The following is a 16,878-nucleotide window of genomic DNA, read 5'->3' as shown; positions in this document are numbered from 1 at the left end:
TCAAAACACATAGTTGACTTGCCGAAATCTAGAACATGGCTCACTTTTTGTCACAACACAAGATTTTGACAGTACTTTTGTGGACAACTTTCAGTTCTATCCTTCTAGAACATGGCTCACTTTTAGTCACAATATATGACTTTGGCAGTACTTCTGTGGTCAACTTTCAGTTCTATCCTTTCATTCTCTTTCAGAGAGAGCACAGGACAGCCTTTGGGCTCGTCCGGGATTTGAACCCGGGACCTCTCGCACCCGAAGCGAGAATCATACCCCTAGACCAACGAGCCGAGCTACTTTAATGTTATCGGAAGGCTGCGCGACGCGGTCCACCGTACATCAGAACAAAACCACAACGTTGACATTCACAAACCTCAAAGTTGGCCCAATCTTTGCCTATACACATGACTTTGGCAGTACATGATTGTTGATCTTCGAGAACTTAAAGTTCTACCCTGTTTGTTCTCCTACCCAGAGAGCACAGGACAAGCATTGGGCTCGTCAAGGATTTGGACCCGGGACATCTGGCACCCTAAGCGAGAACGATCACCCTAGACGAACAATCCGAGGTACTTTTATCTCATAGGAAGCCCACACGACGGAGTCCATCGTAGATTAGTACGTACTCAAGAATTTACATTGTTTGGGTTGTGACTCATGTAATCTTGGCTTTGAAATCAAAACACACAGTTGACTTGCCGAAATCTAGAACATGGCTCACTTTTTGTCACAACACAAGATTTAGACAGTACTTTTGTGGACAACTTTCAGTTCTATCCTTCTAGAACATGGCTCACTTTTAGTCACAATATATGACTTTGGCAGTACTTCTGTGGTCAACTTACAGTTCTATCCTTTCGTTCTCTTTCAGAGAGAGCACAGGACAAGCTTTGGGCTCGTCCGCGATTTGAACCCGGGACCTCTCGCACCCTAAGCGAGAATCATACCCCTAGACCAACGAGACGAGCTACTTTAATATTTTCGGAAGGCCGCGCGACGCGGTCCATCGTACATCAGAACAAAACCACAACGTTGACATGCAAAATCCTCAAAGTTGGCCCAATCTTTGCCTATACACATGTCTTTGGCAGTACATGATTGGTGATCTTCGAGAACTTAAAGTTCTACCCTGTTTGTTCTCCTACCCAGAGAGCACAGGACAAGCATTGGGCTCGTCAAGGATTTGGACCCGGGACATCTCGGACCTTAAGTGAGAATAATACCCCTAGACCAAAAATCGGAGGTACTTTTATCTCATCGGAAGCCCACATGACGGAGTCCATCGTAGATTAGTACGTACTCAAGAATTTACATTGTTTGGGTTGTGACTCATGTAATCTTGGCTTTGAAATCAAAACACAGCGTTGACTTGCTGAAATTTAGAACATGGCTCACTTTTTGTCACAACACATGACTTTGGCAGTACTTCTGTGGCCAACGTTCAGTTCTATCCTTCTAGAACATGGCTCACTTTTTGTCACAACACATGACTTTGGCAGTACTTCTGTGGTCAACTTTCAGTTCTATCCTTTCATTCTCTTTCATTGAGAGCACAGGACAGCCTATGGGCTCGTCCGGGATTTGAAGACACAAGATTTTGACAGTACTTCTGTGGCCAACTTTCAGTTCTGTCCTTCCGTTCTCTAACACAGAGAGCACAGGTCAAGCTTTGGGCTCGTCCGGGATTTGAACCCGGGACCTCTCGCACCCAAAGCGAGAATCATACCCCTAGACCAATGAGCCAAGCTACTTTAATGTTATCGGAAGGCCGCGCGACGCGGTCCATCGTACATCAGAACAAATCCACAACATTGACATGCAAAATCCTCAAAGTTGGCCCAATCTTTGCTTATACACATGACTTTGGCAGTACATGATTGGTGATCTTCGAGAACTTAAAGTTCTACCCTGTTTGTTCTCCTACCCAGAGACCACAGGACAAGCATTGGGCTTGTCAAGGATTTGGACCCGAGACATCTCATTCCTTAAGTGAGAATAATACCCCTAGACCAAAAATCGGAGGTATTTTTATCTCATCCGAAGCCCGCACGACGCAGTCCATCGTAGATTAGTACTTACTCAAGAATTTACATTGTTTGGGTTGTGACTGATGCAATCTTGGCTTTGAAATCAAAACACACAGTTGACTTGCCGAAATCTAGAACATGGCTCACTTTTTGTCACAACACAAGATTTTGACAGTACTTCTGTGGCCAACTTTCAGTTCTATCCTTCTAGAAAATGGCTCACTTTTTGTCACAACACATGACTTTGGCAGTACTTCTGTGGTCAACTTTCAGTTCTATCCTTTCGTTCTCTTTCAGAGCCTTTGGGCTCGCCCGGGATTTGAACCCGGGACCTCTCGCACCCTAAGCGAGAATCATACCCCTAGACCAACGAGCCGAGCTACTTTAATGTTTTCGGAAGGCCGCGCGACGCGGTCCATCGTACATCAGAACAAAACCACAACGTTGACATACAAAATCCTCAAAGTTGGCCCAATCTTTGCCTATACACATGACTTTGGCAGTACATGATTGGTGATCTTCGAGAACTTAAAGTTCTACCCTCTTTGTTCTCCTACCCAGAGAGCACAGGACAAGCACTGGGCTCGTCAAGGATTTGGACCCGGGACATCTCGGACCTTAAGTGAGAATAATACCCCTAGACCAAAAATCGGAGGTACTTTTATCTCATTGGAAGCCCGCACGACGGAGTCCATCGTAGATTAGTACGTACTCAAGAATTTACATTGTTTGGGTTGTGACTCATGCAATCTTGGCTTTGAAATCAAAAGACAGCGTTGACTTGCTGAAATTTAGAACATGGCTCACTTTTTGTCACAACACATGACTTTGGCAGTACTTCTGTGGCCAACGTTCAGTTCTATCCATCCGTTCTCTTACACAGAGAGCACAGGTCAAGCTTTGGGCTCGTCCGGGATTTGAACCCGGGACCTCTCGCTCCCAAAGCGAGAATCATACCCCTAGACCAACGAGCCGAGCTACTCTAATGTTATCGGAAGGCCGCGCGACGCGGCCCATCGTACATCAGAACATATCCACAACGTTGACATGCAAAATCCTCAAAGTTGGCCCAATCTTTGCCTATACACATGACTTTGGCAGTACATGATTGGTGATCTTCGAGAACTTAAAGTTCTATCCTTTCGTTCTCTTTCAGAGAGAGCACAGGACAAGCATTGGGCTCATCAAGGATTTGGACCTGGGACATCTCGGACCTTAAGTGAGAATAATACCCCTAGACCAAAAATCGGAGGTACTTTTATCTCATCGGAAGCCCACACGACGCAGTCCATCTTAGATTAGTACGTACTCAACATTGTTTGGGTTGTGACTGATGCAATCTTGGCTTTGAAATCAAAACACACAGTTGACTTGCCGAAATCTAGAACATGGCTCACTTTTTGTCACAACACAAGATTTTGACAGTACTTCTGTGGCTAACTTTCAGTTCTATCCTTCTGTTCTCTTACACAGAGAGCACAGGACAGCCTTTGGGCTCGTCCGGGATTTGAACCCGGGACCTCTCGCACCCTAAGCGAGAATCATACCCCTAGACCAACGAGCCAAGCTACTTTAATGTTTTTGGAAGGCCGCGCGACGCGGTCCATCGTACATCAGAACAAAACCACAACGTTGACATGCAAAATCCTCAAAGTTGGCCCAATCTTTGCCTATACACATGACTTTGGCAGTACATGATTGGTGATCTTCGAGAACTTAAAGTTCTACCCTCTTTGTTCTCCTACCCAGAGAGCACAGGACAAGCATTGGGCTCGTCAAGGATTTGGACCCGGGACATCTCGGACCTTAAGTGAGAATAATACCCCTAGACCAAAAATCTGAGGTACTTTTATCTCATCGGAAGCCCACACGACGGAGTCCATCGTAGATTAGTACGTACTCAAGAATTTACATTGTTTGGGTTGTGACACATGCAATCTTGGCTTTGAAATCAAAACACATAGTTGACTTGCCGAAATCTAGAACATGGCTCACTTTTTGTCACAACACAAGATTTTGACAGTACTTTTGTGGAAACCTTTCAGTTCTATCCTTTTAGAACATGGCTCACTTTTAGTCACAATATATGACTTTGGCAGTACTTCTGTGGTCAACTTACAGTTCTATCCTTTCGTTCTCTTTCAGAGAGAGCACAGGACAAGCTTTGGGCTCGTCCGCGATTTGAACCCGGGAACTCTCGCACCCTAAGCGAGAATCATACCGCTAGACCAACGAGACGAGCTACTTTAACATTTTCGGAAGGCCGCGCGACGCGGTCCATCGTACATCAGAACAAAACCACAACGTTGACATGCAAAATCCTCAAAGTTGGCCCAATCTTTGCCTATACACATGACTTTGGCAGTACATGATTGGTGATCTTCGAGAACTTAAAGTTCTACCCTGTTTGTTCTCCTACCCAGAGAGCACAGGACAAGCATTGGGCTCGTCAAGGATTTGGACCTGGGACATGTTGACATGCAAAATCCGCAAAGTTGGCCCAATCTTTGCTTATACACATGCCTTTGGCAGTACATGATTGGTGATCTTCGAGAACTTAAAGTTCTACCCTGTTTGTTCTCCTACCCAGAGAGCACAGGACAAGCATTGGGCTCGTCAAGGATTTGGACCCGGGACATCTCGAACCTTAAGTGAGAATAATACCCCTGGACCAAAAATCGGAGGTACTTTTATCTCATAGGAAACCCGCACGACAGAGTCCATCGTAGATTAGTACGTACTCAAGAATTTACATTGTTTGGGTTGTGACTCATGCAATCTTGGCTTTGAAATCAAAATACATAGTTGACTTGCCGAAATTTAGAACATGGCTCACTTTTTGTCACAACACATGACTTTGGCAGTACTTCTGTGGCCAACTTTCAGTTCTATCCTTCCGTTCTCTTACACAGAGAGCACAGGTCAAGCTTTGGGCTCGTCCGGGATTTGAACCCGGGACCTCTAGCACCCAAAGCGAGAATCATACCCCTAGACCAACGAGCCGAGATACTTTAATGTTTTCGGAAGGCCGCGCGACGCGGTCCATCGTACATCAGAACAAAACCACAACGTTGACATACAAAATCCTCAAAGTTTTCCCAATCTTTGCCTATACACATGACTTTGGCAGTACATGATTGGTGATCTTCGAGAACTTAAAGTTCTACCCTCTTTGTTCTCCTACCCAGAGAGCACAGGACAAGCACTGGGCTCGTCAAGGATTTGGACCCGGGACATCTCGGACCTTAAGTGAGAATAATACCCCTAGACCAAAAATCGGAGGTACTTTTATCTCATCGGAAGCCCACACGACGGAGTCCATCGTAGATTAGTACGTACTCAAGAATTTACATTGTTTGGGTTGTGACTGATGCAATCTTGGCTTTGAAATCAAAACACACAGTTGACTTGCCGAAATCTAGAACATGGCTCACTTTTTGTCACAACACAGGACCAAATCTTGGCTTTGAAATCAAAAGACAGCGTTGACTTGCTGAAATTTAGAACATGGCTCACTTTTTGTCACAACACATGACTTTGGCAGTACTTCTGTGGCCAACGTTCAGTTCTATCCATCCGTTCTCTTACACAGAGAGCACAGGTCAAGCTTTGGGCTCGTCCGGGATTTGAACCCGGGACCTCTCGCACCCAAAGCGAGAATCATACCCCTAGACCAACGAGCCGAGCTACTCTAATGTTATCGGAAGGCCGCGCGACGCGGCCCATCGTACATCAGAACAAATCCACAACGTTGACATGCAAAATCCTCAAAGTTGGCCCAATCTTTGCCTATACACATGACTTTGGCAGTACATGATTGGTGATCTTCGAGAACTTAAAGTTCTACCCTGTTTGTTCTCCTACCCAGAGAGCACAGGACAAGCATTGGGCTCGTCAAGGATTTGGACCTGGGACATCTCGGACCTTAAGTGAGAATAATACCCCTAGACCAAAAATCGGAGGTACTTTTATCTCATCGGAAGCCCACATGACGGAGTCCATCGTAGATTAGTACGTACTCAAGAATTTACATTGTTTGGGTTGTGACTCATGTAATCTTGGCTTTGAAATCAAAACACAGCGTTGACTTGCTGAAATTTAGAACATGGCTCACTTTTTGTCACAACACATGACTTTGGCAGTACTTCTGTGGCCAACGTTCAGTTCTATCCTTCTAGAACATGGCTCACTTTTTGTCACAACACATGACTTTGGCAGTACTTCTGTGGTCAACTTTCAGTTCTATCCTTTCATTCTCTTTCATTGAGAGCACAGGACAGCCTATGGGCTCGTCCGGGATTTGAAGACACAAGATTTTGACAGTACTTCTGTGGCCAACTTACAGTTCTATCCTTTCGTTCTCTTTCAGAGAGAGCACAGGACAACCTTAGGGCTCGTCCGGGATTTGAACCGGTGACCTCTTTCAACCGAAGCGAGAATCATACCCCTAGACCAACGAGCCAAGCTACTTTAATGTTATCGGAAGGCCGCACGATGCGGTCCACCGTACATCAGCACAAAACCACAATGTTGACATGCAAACAGGGTTTGGTCTTTTTTTTTATGATACCCTTCGATGAACAATCCGAGGTACTTTTATCTCATAGGAAGGCTGCACGACGGAGTCCATCGTAGATTAGCACGTACTCAAGAATTTACATTGTTTGGGTTGTGACTTATGCAATCTTGGCTTTGAAATCGAAACACATAGTTGACTTGCCGAAATCTAGAACATGGATCACTTTTTGTGACAACACATGACTTTGGCAGTACTTCTGTGGCCAACTTACAGTTCTATCCTTTCGTTCTCTTTCAGAGAGAGCACAGGACAAGCTTTGGGCTCGTCCGGGATTTGAACCCGGGACCTCTCGCACCCTAAGCGAGAATCATACCCCTAGACCAACGAGCCGAGCTACTTTAATGTTTTCGGAAGGCCGCGCGACGCGGTCCATCGTACATGAGAACAAAACCACAACGTTGACATACAAAATCCTCAAAGTTGGCCCAATCTTTGCCTATACACATGACTTTGGCAGTACATGATTGGTGATCTTCGAGAACTTAAAGTTCTACCCTCTTTGTTCTCCTACCCAGAGAGCACAGGACAAGCACTGGGCTCGTCAAGGATTTGGACCCGGGACATCTCGGACCTTAAGTGAGAATAATACCCCTAGACCAAAAATCAGAGGTACTTTTATCTCATTGGAAGCCCGCACGACGGAGTCCATCGTAGATTAGTACGTACTCAAGAGTTTACATTGTTTGGGTTGTGACTCATGCAATCTTGGCTTTGAAATCAAAAGACAGCGTTGACTTGCTGAAATTTAGAACATGGCTCACTTTTTGTCACAACACATGACTTTGGCAGTACTTCTGTGGCCAACGTTCAGTTCTATCCATCCGTTCTCTTACACAGAGAGCACAGGTCAAGCTTTGGGCTCGTCCGGGATTTGAACCCAGGACCTCTCGCACCCAAAGCGAGAATCATACCCCTAGACCAACGAGCCGAGCTACTCTAATGTTATCGGAAGGCCGCGCGACGCGGCCCATCGTACATCAGAACAAATCCACAACGTTGACATGCAAAATCCTCAAAGTTGGCCCAATCTTTGCCTATACACATGACTTTGGCAGTACATGATTGGTGATCTTCGAGAACTTAAAGTTCTACCCTGTTTGTTCTCCTACCCAGAGAGCACAGGACAAGCATTGGGCTCGTCAAGGATTTGGACCTGGGACATCTCGGACCTTAAGTGAGAATAATACCCCTAGACCAAAAATCGGAGGTACTTTTATCTCATCGGAAGCCCACACGACGCAGTCCATCTTAGATTAGTACGTACTCAACATTGTTTGGGTTGTGACTGATGCAATCTTGGCTTTGAAATCAAAACACACAGTTGACTTGCCGAAATCTAGAACATGGCTCACTTTTTGTCACAACACAAGATTTTGACAGTACTTCTGTGGCTAACTTTCAGTTCTATCCTTCTGTTCTCTTACACAGACAGCACAGGACAAGATTTGGGCTCGTGCGGGATTTGAACCCGGGACCTCTCGCACCCAAATCGAGAATCATACCCCTAGAGCAACGAGTTGAGCTACTTTAATGTTATCGGAAAGCTGCGCGACGCGGTCCACCGTACATCAGAACAAAACCACAACGTTGACATGCAAACAGGGTTTGGTCTTTTTTTTGATGATACCAATAGACGAACAATCCGAGGTACTTTTATCTCATAGGAAGCCCGCACGACGGAGTCCATCGTAGATTAGTTCGTACTCAAGAATTTACATTGTTTGGGTTGTGACTCATGCAATCTTGGCTTTGAAATCAAAACACATAGTTAACTTGCCGAAATCTAGAAAATGGATGACTTTTTGTCAAAACACATGACTTTGGCAGTACTTCTGTGGCCAACTTACAGTTCTATCCTTTCGTTCTCTTTCAGAGAGAGCACAGGACAACCTTAGGGCTCGTCCGGGATTTGAACCCAGGACCTCTTGCATCCTAAGCGAGAATCATACCCCTAGACAAACGAGCCGAGCTACTTTAATGTTATCGGAAGGCCGCGCGACGCGGTCCACCGTACATCAGAACAAAACCACAACGTTGACATGCAAACAGGGTTTGGTCTTTTTTTTGATGATACCAATAGAGGAACAATCCGAGGTACTTTTATCTCATAGGAAGCCCGCACGACGGAGTCCATCGTAGATTAGTACGTACTAAAGAATTTACATTGTTTGGGTTGTGACACATGTAATCTTGGCTTTGAAATCAAAACACAGCTTTGACTTGCTGAAATCAAGAACATGGCTCACTTTTTGTCACAACACATGACTTTGGCAGTACTTCTGTGGCCAACTTTCAGTTCTATCCTTTCATTCTCTTTCAGAGAGAGCACAGGACAGCCTTTGGGCTCGTCCGGGATTTGAACGGGCCATCGTACATCAGAACAAAACCACAACGTTGACATGCAAAATCCTCAAAGTTGGCCCAATCTTTGCCTATACACATGACTTTGGCAGTACATGATTGGTGATCTTCGAGAACTTAAAGTTCTACCCTGTTTGTTCTCCTACCCAGAGAGCACAGGACAAGCATTGGGCTCGTCAAGGATTTGGACCCGGGACATCTCGGACCTTAAGTGAGAATAATACCCCTAGACCAAAAATCGGAGGTACTTTTATCTCATCGGAAGCCCACACGACGGAGTCCATCGTAGATTAGTACGTACTCAAGAATTTACATTGTTTGGGTTGTGACACATGCAATCTAGGCTTTGAAATCAAAACACATAGTTGACTTGCCGAAATCTAGAACATGGCTCACTTTTTGTCACAACACAAGATTTTGACAGTACTTTTGTGGACAACTTTCAGTTCTATCCTTCTAGAACATGGCTCACTTTAAGTCACAATATATGACTTTGGCAGTACTTCTGTGGTCAACTTTCAGTTCTATCCTTTCATTCTCTTTCAGAGAGAGCACAGGACAGCCTTTGGGCTCGTCCGGGATTTGAACCCGGGACCTCTCGCACCCGAAGCGAGAATCATACCCCTAGACCAAAGAGCCGAGCTACTTTAATGTAATCGGAAGGCTGCGCGACGCGGTCCACCGTACATCAGAACAAAACCACAACGTTGACATTCACAAACCTCAAAGTTGGCCCAATCTTTGCCTATACACATGACTTTGGCAGTACATGATTGTTGATCTTCGAGAACTTAAAGTTCTACCCTGTTTGTTCTCCTACCCAGAGAGCACAGGACAAGCATTGGGCTCGTCAAGGATTTGGACCCGGGACATCTGGCACCCTAAGCGAGAACGATCACCCTAGACGAACAATCCGAGGTACTTTTATCTCATAGGAAGCCCACACGACGGAGTCCATCGTAGATTAGTACGTACTCAAGAATTTACATTGTTTGGGTTGTGACTCATGTAATCTTGGCTTTGAAATCAAAACACACAGTTGACTTGCAGAAATCTAGAACATGGCTCACTTTTTGTCACAACACAAGATTTTGACAGTACTTTTGTGGCCAACTTTCAGTTCTATCCTTCTAGAACATGGCTCACTTTTTGTCACAATATATGACTTTGGCAGTACTTCTGTGGTCAACTTTCGGTTCTATCCTTTCATTCTCTTTCAGAGAGAGCACAGGACAAGCTTTGGGCTCGTCCGGGATTTGAACCCGGGACCTCTCGCACCCAAAGCGAGAATCATACCCCTAGACCAACGAGCCGAGCTGCTTTAATATTATCGGAAGGCAGCGCGACGCGGTCCAACGTACATCACAACAAAACCACAACGTTGACATGTAAAATCCTCAAAGTTGGCCCAATCTTTGCCTATACACATGACTTTGGCAGTGCATGATTGGTGATCATCGAGAACTTAAAGTTCTACCCTGTTTGTTCTCCTCCCCAGAGAGCACAGGACAAGCATTGGGCTCGTCAAGGATTTGGACCCGGGACATCTCGGACCTTAAGTGAGAATAATACCCCTAGACCAAAAATCGGAGGTACTTTTATCTCATAGGAAGCTCGCACGACGGAGTCCATCGTAGATTAGTACGTACTCAAGAATTTACATTGTTTGGGTTGTGACTCATGCAATCTTGGCTTTGAAATCAAAATACAGCGTTGACTTGCCGAAATCTAGAACATGGCTAACTTTTTGTCACAACACAAGATTTTGACAGTACTTTTGTGGCCAACTTTCAGTTCTATCCTTCTAGAAAATGGCTCACTTTTTGTCACAACGCATGACTTTGGCAGTACTTCTGTGGTCAACTTTCAGTTCTATCCTTTCATTCTCTTTCATTGAGAGCACAGGACAGCCTATGGGCTCGTCCGGGATTTGAAGACACAAGATTTTGACAGTATTTCTGTGGCTAACTTTCAGTTCTATCCTTCTGTTCTCTTACACAGACAGCACAGGACAAGATTTGGGCTCGTCCGGGATCACAGCGCGACGCGGTCCATCGCGACGCGGTCCATCCTCCTACCCAGAGACCACAGGACAAGCATTGGGCTTGTCAAGGATTTGGACCCGGGACATCTCGGACCTTAAGTGAGAATAATACCCCTAGACCAAAAATCTGAGGTACTTTTATCTCATCAGAAGCCCGCACGACACAGTCCATTGTAGATTAGTACGAACTCAAGAATTTACATTGTTTGGGTTGTGACTCATGCAATCTTGGCTTTGAAATCAAAACACAGCGTTGACTTGCCGAAATCTAAAAATGGCTCACTTTTTGTCACAACACATGACTTTGGCAGTACTTTTGTGGCCAACTTTCAGTTCTATCCTTCTAGAACATGTCTCACTTTTTTTCACAACACATGACTTTGGCAGTACTTCTGTGGTCAACTTTCAGTTCTATCCTTTCGTTTTCTTTCAGAGAGAGCACAGGACAGCCTTTGTGCTCGTCCGGGATTTGAACTTTAATGTTATCGGAAGGCCGCGTGATGCGGTCCACCGTACATCAGAACAAAACCACAACGTTGACATGCAAACAGGGTTTGGTCTTTTTTTTTATGATACCCTTAGACGAACAATCCGAGGTACTTTTATCTCATAGGAAGCCCGCACGACGGAGTCCATCATAGATTAGTACGTACTCAAGAATTTACATTGTGTGGGTTGTGACTCATGCAATCTTGGCTTTGAAATCAAAACACAGCGTTGACTTGCCGAAATCTAGAACATGGCTCACTTTTTGTCACAACACATGACTTTGGCAGTACTTCTGTGGCCAACTTGCAGTTCTATCCTTTCGTTCTCTTTCAGAGAGAGCACAGGACAACCTTTGGGCTCATCCGGGATTTGAACCCGGGACCTCTCGCACCCTAAGCGAGAATCATACCCCTAGACCAACGAGCCAAGCTACTTTAATGTTATCGGAAGGCCGCACGACGCGGTCCATCGTACATCAGAACAAAACCACAACGTTGACATGCAAAATCCTCAAAGTTGGCCCAATCTTTGCCTATACACATGACTTTGGCAGTACATGATTGGTGATCTCCGAGAACTTAAAGTTCTACCCTGTTTGTTCTCCTACCCAGAGAGCACAGGACAAGCATTGGGCTCGTCAAGGATTTGGACCCGGGACATCTCGGACCTTAAGTGAGAATAATACCCCTAGACCAAAAATCGGAGGTACTTTTATCTCATTGGAAGCCAGCACGACGGAAGCCAGCACGACGGAGTCCATCGTCGATTAGTACGTACTCAAGAATTTACATTGTTTGGGTTGTGACTCATGCAATCTTGGCTTTGAAATCAAAACACATAGTCGACTTGCCGAAATCTAGGAAAGGCTCACTTTTTGTCACAACACATGACTTTGGCAGTACTTCTGTGGCCAACTTACAGTTCTATCCTTTCGTTCTCTTTAAGAGAGAGCACAGGACAAGTTTTGGGCTGGTCCGGGATTTGAACACTGGACCTCTCGCACCCTTAGCAAGAATCACACCCCTAGACCTACGAGCCGAGCTACTTCAATGTTATCGGAAGGCCGCGTGACACGGTCCATCGTACATCAGAACAAAACCACAACGTTGACATGCAAAATCCTCAAAGTTGGCCCAATCTTTGCCTATACACATGACTTTGGCAGTACATGATTGGTGATCTTCGAGAACTTAAAGTTCTACCCTGTTTGTTCTCCTACCCAGAGAGCACAGGACAAGCATTGGGCTCATCAAGGATTTGGACCCGGGACATCTCGGACCTTAAGTGAGAATAATACCCCTAGACCAACGAGCCGAGCTAATTTAATGTTATCGGAAGGCCGCGCGACGTGGTCCGTCGTACATCAGAACAAATCCACAACGTTGACATGCAAAATCCGCAAAGTTGGCCCAATCTTTGCCTATACACATGCCTTTGGCAGTACATGATTGGTGATCTTCGAGAACTTAAAGTTCTACCCTGTTTGTTCTCCTACCCAGAGAGCACAGGACAAGCATTGGGCTCGTCAAGGATTTGGACCCGGGACATCTCGAAACCTTAAGTGAGAATAATACCCCTGGACCAAAAATCGGAGGTACTTTTATCTCATAGGAAACCCGCACGACAGAGTCCATCGTAGATTAGTACGTACTCAAGAATTTACATTGTTTGGGTTGTGACTCATGCAATCTTGGCTTTGAAATCAAAATACATAGTTGACTTGCCGAAATCTAGAACATGGCTCACTTTTTGTCATAACACATGACTTTGGCAGTACTTCTGTGGCCAACTTTCAGTTCTATCCTTTCGTTCTCTTTCAGAGAGAGCACAGGACAAGCTTTGGGCTCTTCCGGGATTTGAACCCGGGACCTCTCACACCCTAAGCTAGAATCATACCCCTAGACCAACGTGCCGAGCTATTTTAATGTTATCGGAAGGCCGCGTGACGCGATGCAATGATTTTACAAGAGCTGTCCCAAGCTTTATTTCCAGATTTTGCTCATATACTCAATTCATATGCGCAGGTGCTAAAGATGTGCTGGATGAGGTCACTGAAGAAAGCAGAAAGCAGCAGTGAGCTCTGATTGTCAGGCAGCATAGACTTGTTCACTGCATCAAAACGACGTATCCGCTTTTCCGGCCTTAATGGTAGAATAACACAACATTGCTCTTGGTTTTAATGGTAAAAATGTGGTAATGCTTCCCGTCTTAAATGGGTTAATATACTAATTTATACTAGCTCCTCATCCAGTTTAGTGTATCTGCAATGGATTTGAGACAATTTTGGGGCTGGGGTGGAGCTGGAGTCTCTGATGGTGACAAACTGTTTCCTGTTGGAGAGGTATGATTGGAACCAGAATAGAGATGTACAGGTCAAGATGTTCAGATAGGTGGTTAAGAAAGACCTGACACTGAATTCATGTCATATATTTAAATAATATATGTAACACTTTATTACTCCCCTTCCAGAAAGATGTTCCAGAACTGTCCCCATGAAGTGTGCCCCAACTTCTGTTTCTATGCTCAGCCACATTCCCACTTACTTGACACTGTGCAGTTATTGCCTTTATATCCTCAGACTTTTCCACCTCCCACATTCAACTGCTCACCTGTATTATGAACCTGTTGTTCCTTTTGTTGTGACTTACAAGTTTTTGTTGACTGCCATTTGACGATGACACACACACACACACACACACACAAAGGAGCTTCTATATTAAACTTACTAACTGCAATTATTATCATAGGAATAGGCAATCGCAATGTGAATAAGGATGTTTTTATTCAGGATGATGATTATATATGAATAAAGATTTTGACGTGATGTGATCACAAGTATTCCTTTTTTAAACACCAAAGCAAAATTGGGAGACATAAAAAGGTACTCAGTGCACAGTTGAGGATTGAATAGTCTGGAAAGCAGGAACTAGCTTCACAGGCTTCACTTCTTTTGTTTCACTTGAAAAAGTACACTGCCACTCAATAAGCAATGCTTTTATCAAAGGTGTCTTTAACTAGAACATTGTTTCAGGGGACTGACCTTTACCATGCACCAACTTTGTGATCCTCTCTCTCTCTCTCTCTCTCTCTCTCACACACACACACACACACACACACACACACAAAAGAACACACGCAAAAGAAAAACTGTTTCTTATGTAGCAAGGCTAATTGTACAGAACTATTGCAAATAGGATAGTTAATATTTAGTTTTGATTTCTTGTATTATAATTTCCCAAAATCTGTATATATAGTTCTTACCTGACATGTTATCCTCTTTAGTCTGCTTGTGCTTGTGTTTTCATTAAGCTCCTGTAATCCAAGTCATTTTTGTGTGTCCTTCTACTGTATATGTATATATATATATGGTGTCCTTGCGCTTACCTCTCCCCTTTTGTCACTAATAATGGGAGAGGAAAGCTGCATTTTTTTCCTGTGTATGTTCGTTAATAAGTTTGAATAAATACTGTTTTGGCTAATACAGACATTTACAGTGTTTAATTGTTACTGAATTAACCCATTTATCAATTTACGTCTTTTACTGTCATGGTTTAGCAGTATTTCAAAATAAAATCTACAGACATTTTTACAATGTAGAGCAGGCTTGCTGTGTGCAGTAAAACTAGAGTAGTCTTGTGCGTGTGAATGTTATTCATCCCCACGCATGTCAATGAGCAGTGTAGAGGTGTACTCCAGGACACAATGACATACTCCAACACGAGCAGAGTTAAAACAAACTTGAAACTTTCATTTATAGCTGGCAGTGAAACACTACTGTTCAACATGGTGTTTCTGTTAAAGAAGATTAGTAGTAGAGTAGTAGGCTATTGTTTGTGTTTGATTGATTGAAAGTCCACATTTCACAGTCTAATTTGATATTTAGAAATAATGTTAATGTAAATGATGTTTTGCCATTTTTGCAAAGAGTAAATGTGTACAAAATGTTAAAATGTACAAATGGAACTAAAGTAATTTCATTAATGCCAAACCACACCAATCCGTGTATCTTTCGTTCTTTCCATTTTCAATTGGCAATCAAAAATCAAATAATGAAAATTTGACTGGTTATTTTGTTATTTGTTTTTTATTATAACACAAAAAACGAACAAAATGCTTGTTTTTTCATATTTCAATATTAGGCTCAGATCAAAAATACGAAATGGAAAAACGGGCACCAGGAATGACTTTGATTTTAATATTTAATTGGTCGGGTTTACGTGACCCAGAAATTTGTATATGTAGACTTTGTATATACATATGTATAGAGTAAATATGTATCTAGAGTAAATATATATATATATATATATATATATATATATATACAGTAAATAGATTCTGATTACACCTCCCAACAGTCACACTCTTGTAGTATAGCGGGAGGTCAAGTATACAGCCAGTTCTGTTTCTTTAACCTAAAGAGGAGTGCAGGCAGTTAAGGAGACAATAGACTCTGCAGCCCAGCATGATAACATCAGGGAGACACAAAGCCAAGCATCGATCCAGCAGGAAGTCTGCCACTTACTCTAAGCTGGACTTGTCATAGTGGCGATATCAGCAGCTATAACTGCCTCCAGTGGTCCATGAGCCCACGACAAAATTTGGTACACATTCTTATGGTGCATTGGACTATGGGCCGAAGAGGAGTTTGAAAAAGTAGCTTCTGCGTATTTCTCAATTTTGCAAAAAAAAAAAAAAAAAAAAAAAAGAAGGGCCACCTAGTGGCTGATTGGCATCAAATTTTGTAGATTTTCCACAAACACATTTGCAACATTTAAACCTCATTGAGCGTAATTGTTTCGAAAGGGGGGGAAAAAAACATCATTTTCAAAATCAATTGTTGATTTTTGGGTTCAAAATTTGAATCCAGTAAATAAAAGTGAAAAAATAATTATCAGGTTACATAAATGAGATTGTGCAAAAAAATGAAAGTATGATAGTGATGTTAAATATGTTAAATATGCATGTTACACTTTTTTTCCCAAGTGGCAGAATGAAAAGTATTTAAAAATGGACAAAATAGCCCAAGACTAGGGGGGTTAAAAAAAAGAGTAATCAATTAAGCAAAAACACATCTTTGTTTTTTCGGTATCTGAGTGAATACACTAAAAGAACGTCACTCAAAGTGTCAGTTTGTTCCATCATTCAAGTTGTACAAAAAAAAATGAAAAAAGGAAGTCACCGAAAATGGTTTGTGTTGGCTGCAGGTATGGTGAGCTAACCTGAATACATAAACAAATAACAAAAATAATAAACTTAATGAATAATAAATACCTTAACATGAGTCATAACTGATAAAGGCTGACAGATTGTAGACTGCTTCAACCTTTACTGCTCACTTAATAAATGTAAATAAAAATATTTAATATTAAAATTTCAATATT

At 43.2% G+C, this 16,878-nt stretch overlaps 12 non-coding genes across 12 annotated transcripts; all 12 read right to left on the bottom strand.

Moving 5' to 3' along the window:
• Window positions 1-215: 215 nt before the first annotated feature.
• On the bottom strand, window positions 216-287 carry trnap-cgg (transfer RNA proline (anticodon CGG)). The gene has a single exon. It is a non-coding gene; the product is annotated as a tRNA-Pro (tRNA).
• A 1,381-nt stretch (window positions 288-1,668) lies between these two features.
• Window positions 1,669-1,740, bottom strand: trnap-ugg (transfer RNA proline (anticodon UGG)). Its single transcript has one exon. It is a non-coding gene; the product is annotated as a tRNA-Pro (tRNA).
• A 588-nt stretch (window positions 1,741-2,328) lies between these two features.
• On the bottom strand, window positions 2,329-2,400 carry trnap-agg (transfer RNA proline (anticodon AGG)). Its single transcript has one exon. It is a non-coding gene; the product is annotated as a tRNA-Pro (tRNA).
• A 526-nt stretch (window positions 2,401-2,926) lies between these two features.
• On the bottom strand, window positions 2,927-2,998 carry trnap-ugg (transfer RNA proline (anticodon UGG)). Its single transcript has one exon. It is a non-coding gene; the product is annotated as a tRNA-Pro (tRNA).
• Window positions 2,999-3,516: 518 nt separating this feature from the next.
• On the bottom strand, window positions 3,517-3,588 carry trnap-agg (transfer RNA proline (anticodon AGG)). Its single transcript has one exon. It is a non-coding gene; the product is annotated as a tRNA-Pro (tRNA).
• Window positions 3,589-4,955: 1,367 nt separating this feature from the next.
• trnap-ugg (transfer RNA proline (anticodon UGG)) lies at window positions 4,956-5,027 on the bottom strand. Its single transcript has one exon. It is a non-coding gene; the product is annotated as a tRNA-Pro (tRNA).
• Window positions 5,028-5,635: 608 nt separating this feature from the next.
• On the bottom strand, window positions 5,636-5,707 carry trnap-ugg (transfer RNA proline (anticodon UGG)). The gene has a single exon. It is a non-coding gene; the product is annotated as a tRNA-Pro (tRNA).
• Window positions 5,708-6,861: 1,154 nt separating this feature from the next.
• On the bottom strand, window positions 6,862-6,933 carry trnap-agg (transfer RNA proline (anticodon AGG)). Its single transcript has one exon. It is a non-coding gene; the product is annotated as a tRNA-Pro (tRNA).
• A 526-nt stretch (window positions 6,934-7,459) lies between these two features.
• trnap-ugg (transfer RNA proline (anticodon UGG)) lies at window positions 7,460-7,531 on the bottom strand. The gene has a single exon. It is a non-coding gene; the product is annotated as a tRNA-Pro (tRNA).
• Window positions 7,532-9,531: 2,000 nt separating this feature from the next.
• On the bottom strand, window positions 9,532-9,603 carry trnap-cgg (transfer RNA proline (anticodon CGG)). The gene has a single exon. It is a non-coding gene; the product is annotated as a tRNA-Pro (tRNA).
• Window positions 9,604-10,205: 602 nt separating this feature from the next.
• On the bottom strand, window positions 10,206-10,277 carry trnap-ugg (transfer RNA proline (anticodon UGG)). The gene has a single exon. It is a non-coding gene; the product is annotated as a tRNA-Pro (tRNA).
• A 1,574-nt stretch (window positions 10,278-11,851) lies between these two features.
• trnap-agg (transfer RNA proline (anticodon AGG)) lies at window positions 11,852-11,923 on the bottom strand. Its single transcript has one exon. It is a non-coding gene; the product is annotated as a tRNA-Pro (tRNA).
• Between the last annotated feature and the right edge of the window lie 4,955 nt (window positions 11,924-16,878).

This window comes from Centropristis striata, chromosome 8 (assembly GCF_030273125.1).
Source record: "Centropristis striata isolate RG_2023a ecotype Rhode Island chromosome 8, C.striata_1.0, whole genome shotgun sequence".
Lineage (NCBI taxonomy): Eukaryota > Metazoa > Chordata > Actinopteri > Perciformes > Serranidae > Centropristis > Centropristis striata.
The sequence above is the reverse complement of the archived record's forward strand: the minus strand, read 5'-3'. Positions and strand labels throughout refer to the sequence as shown.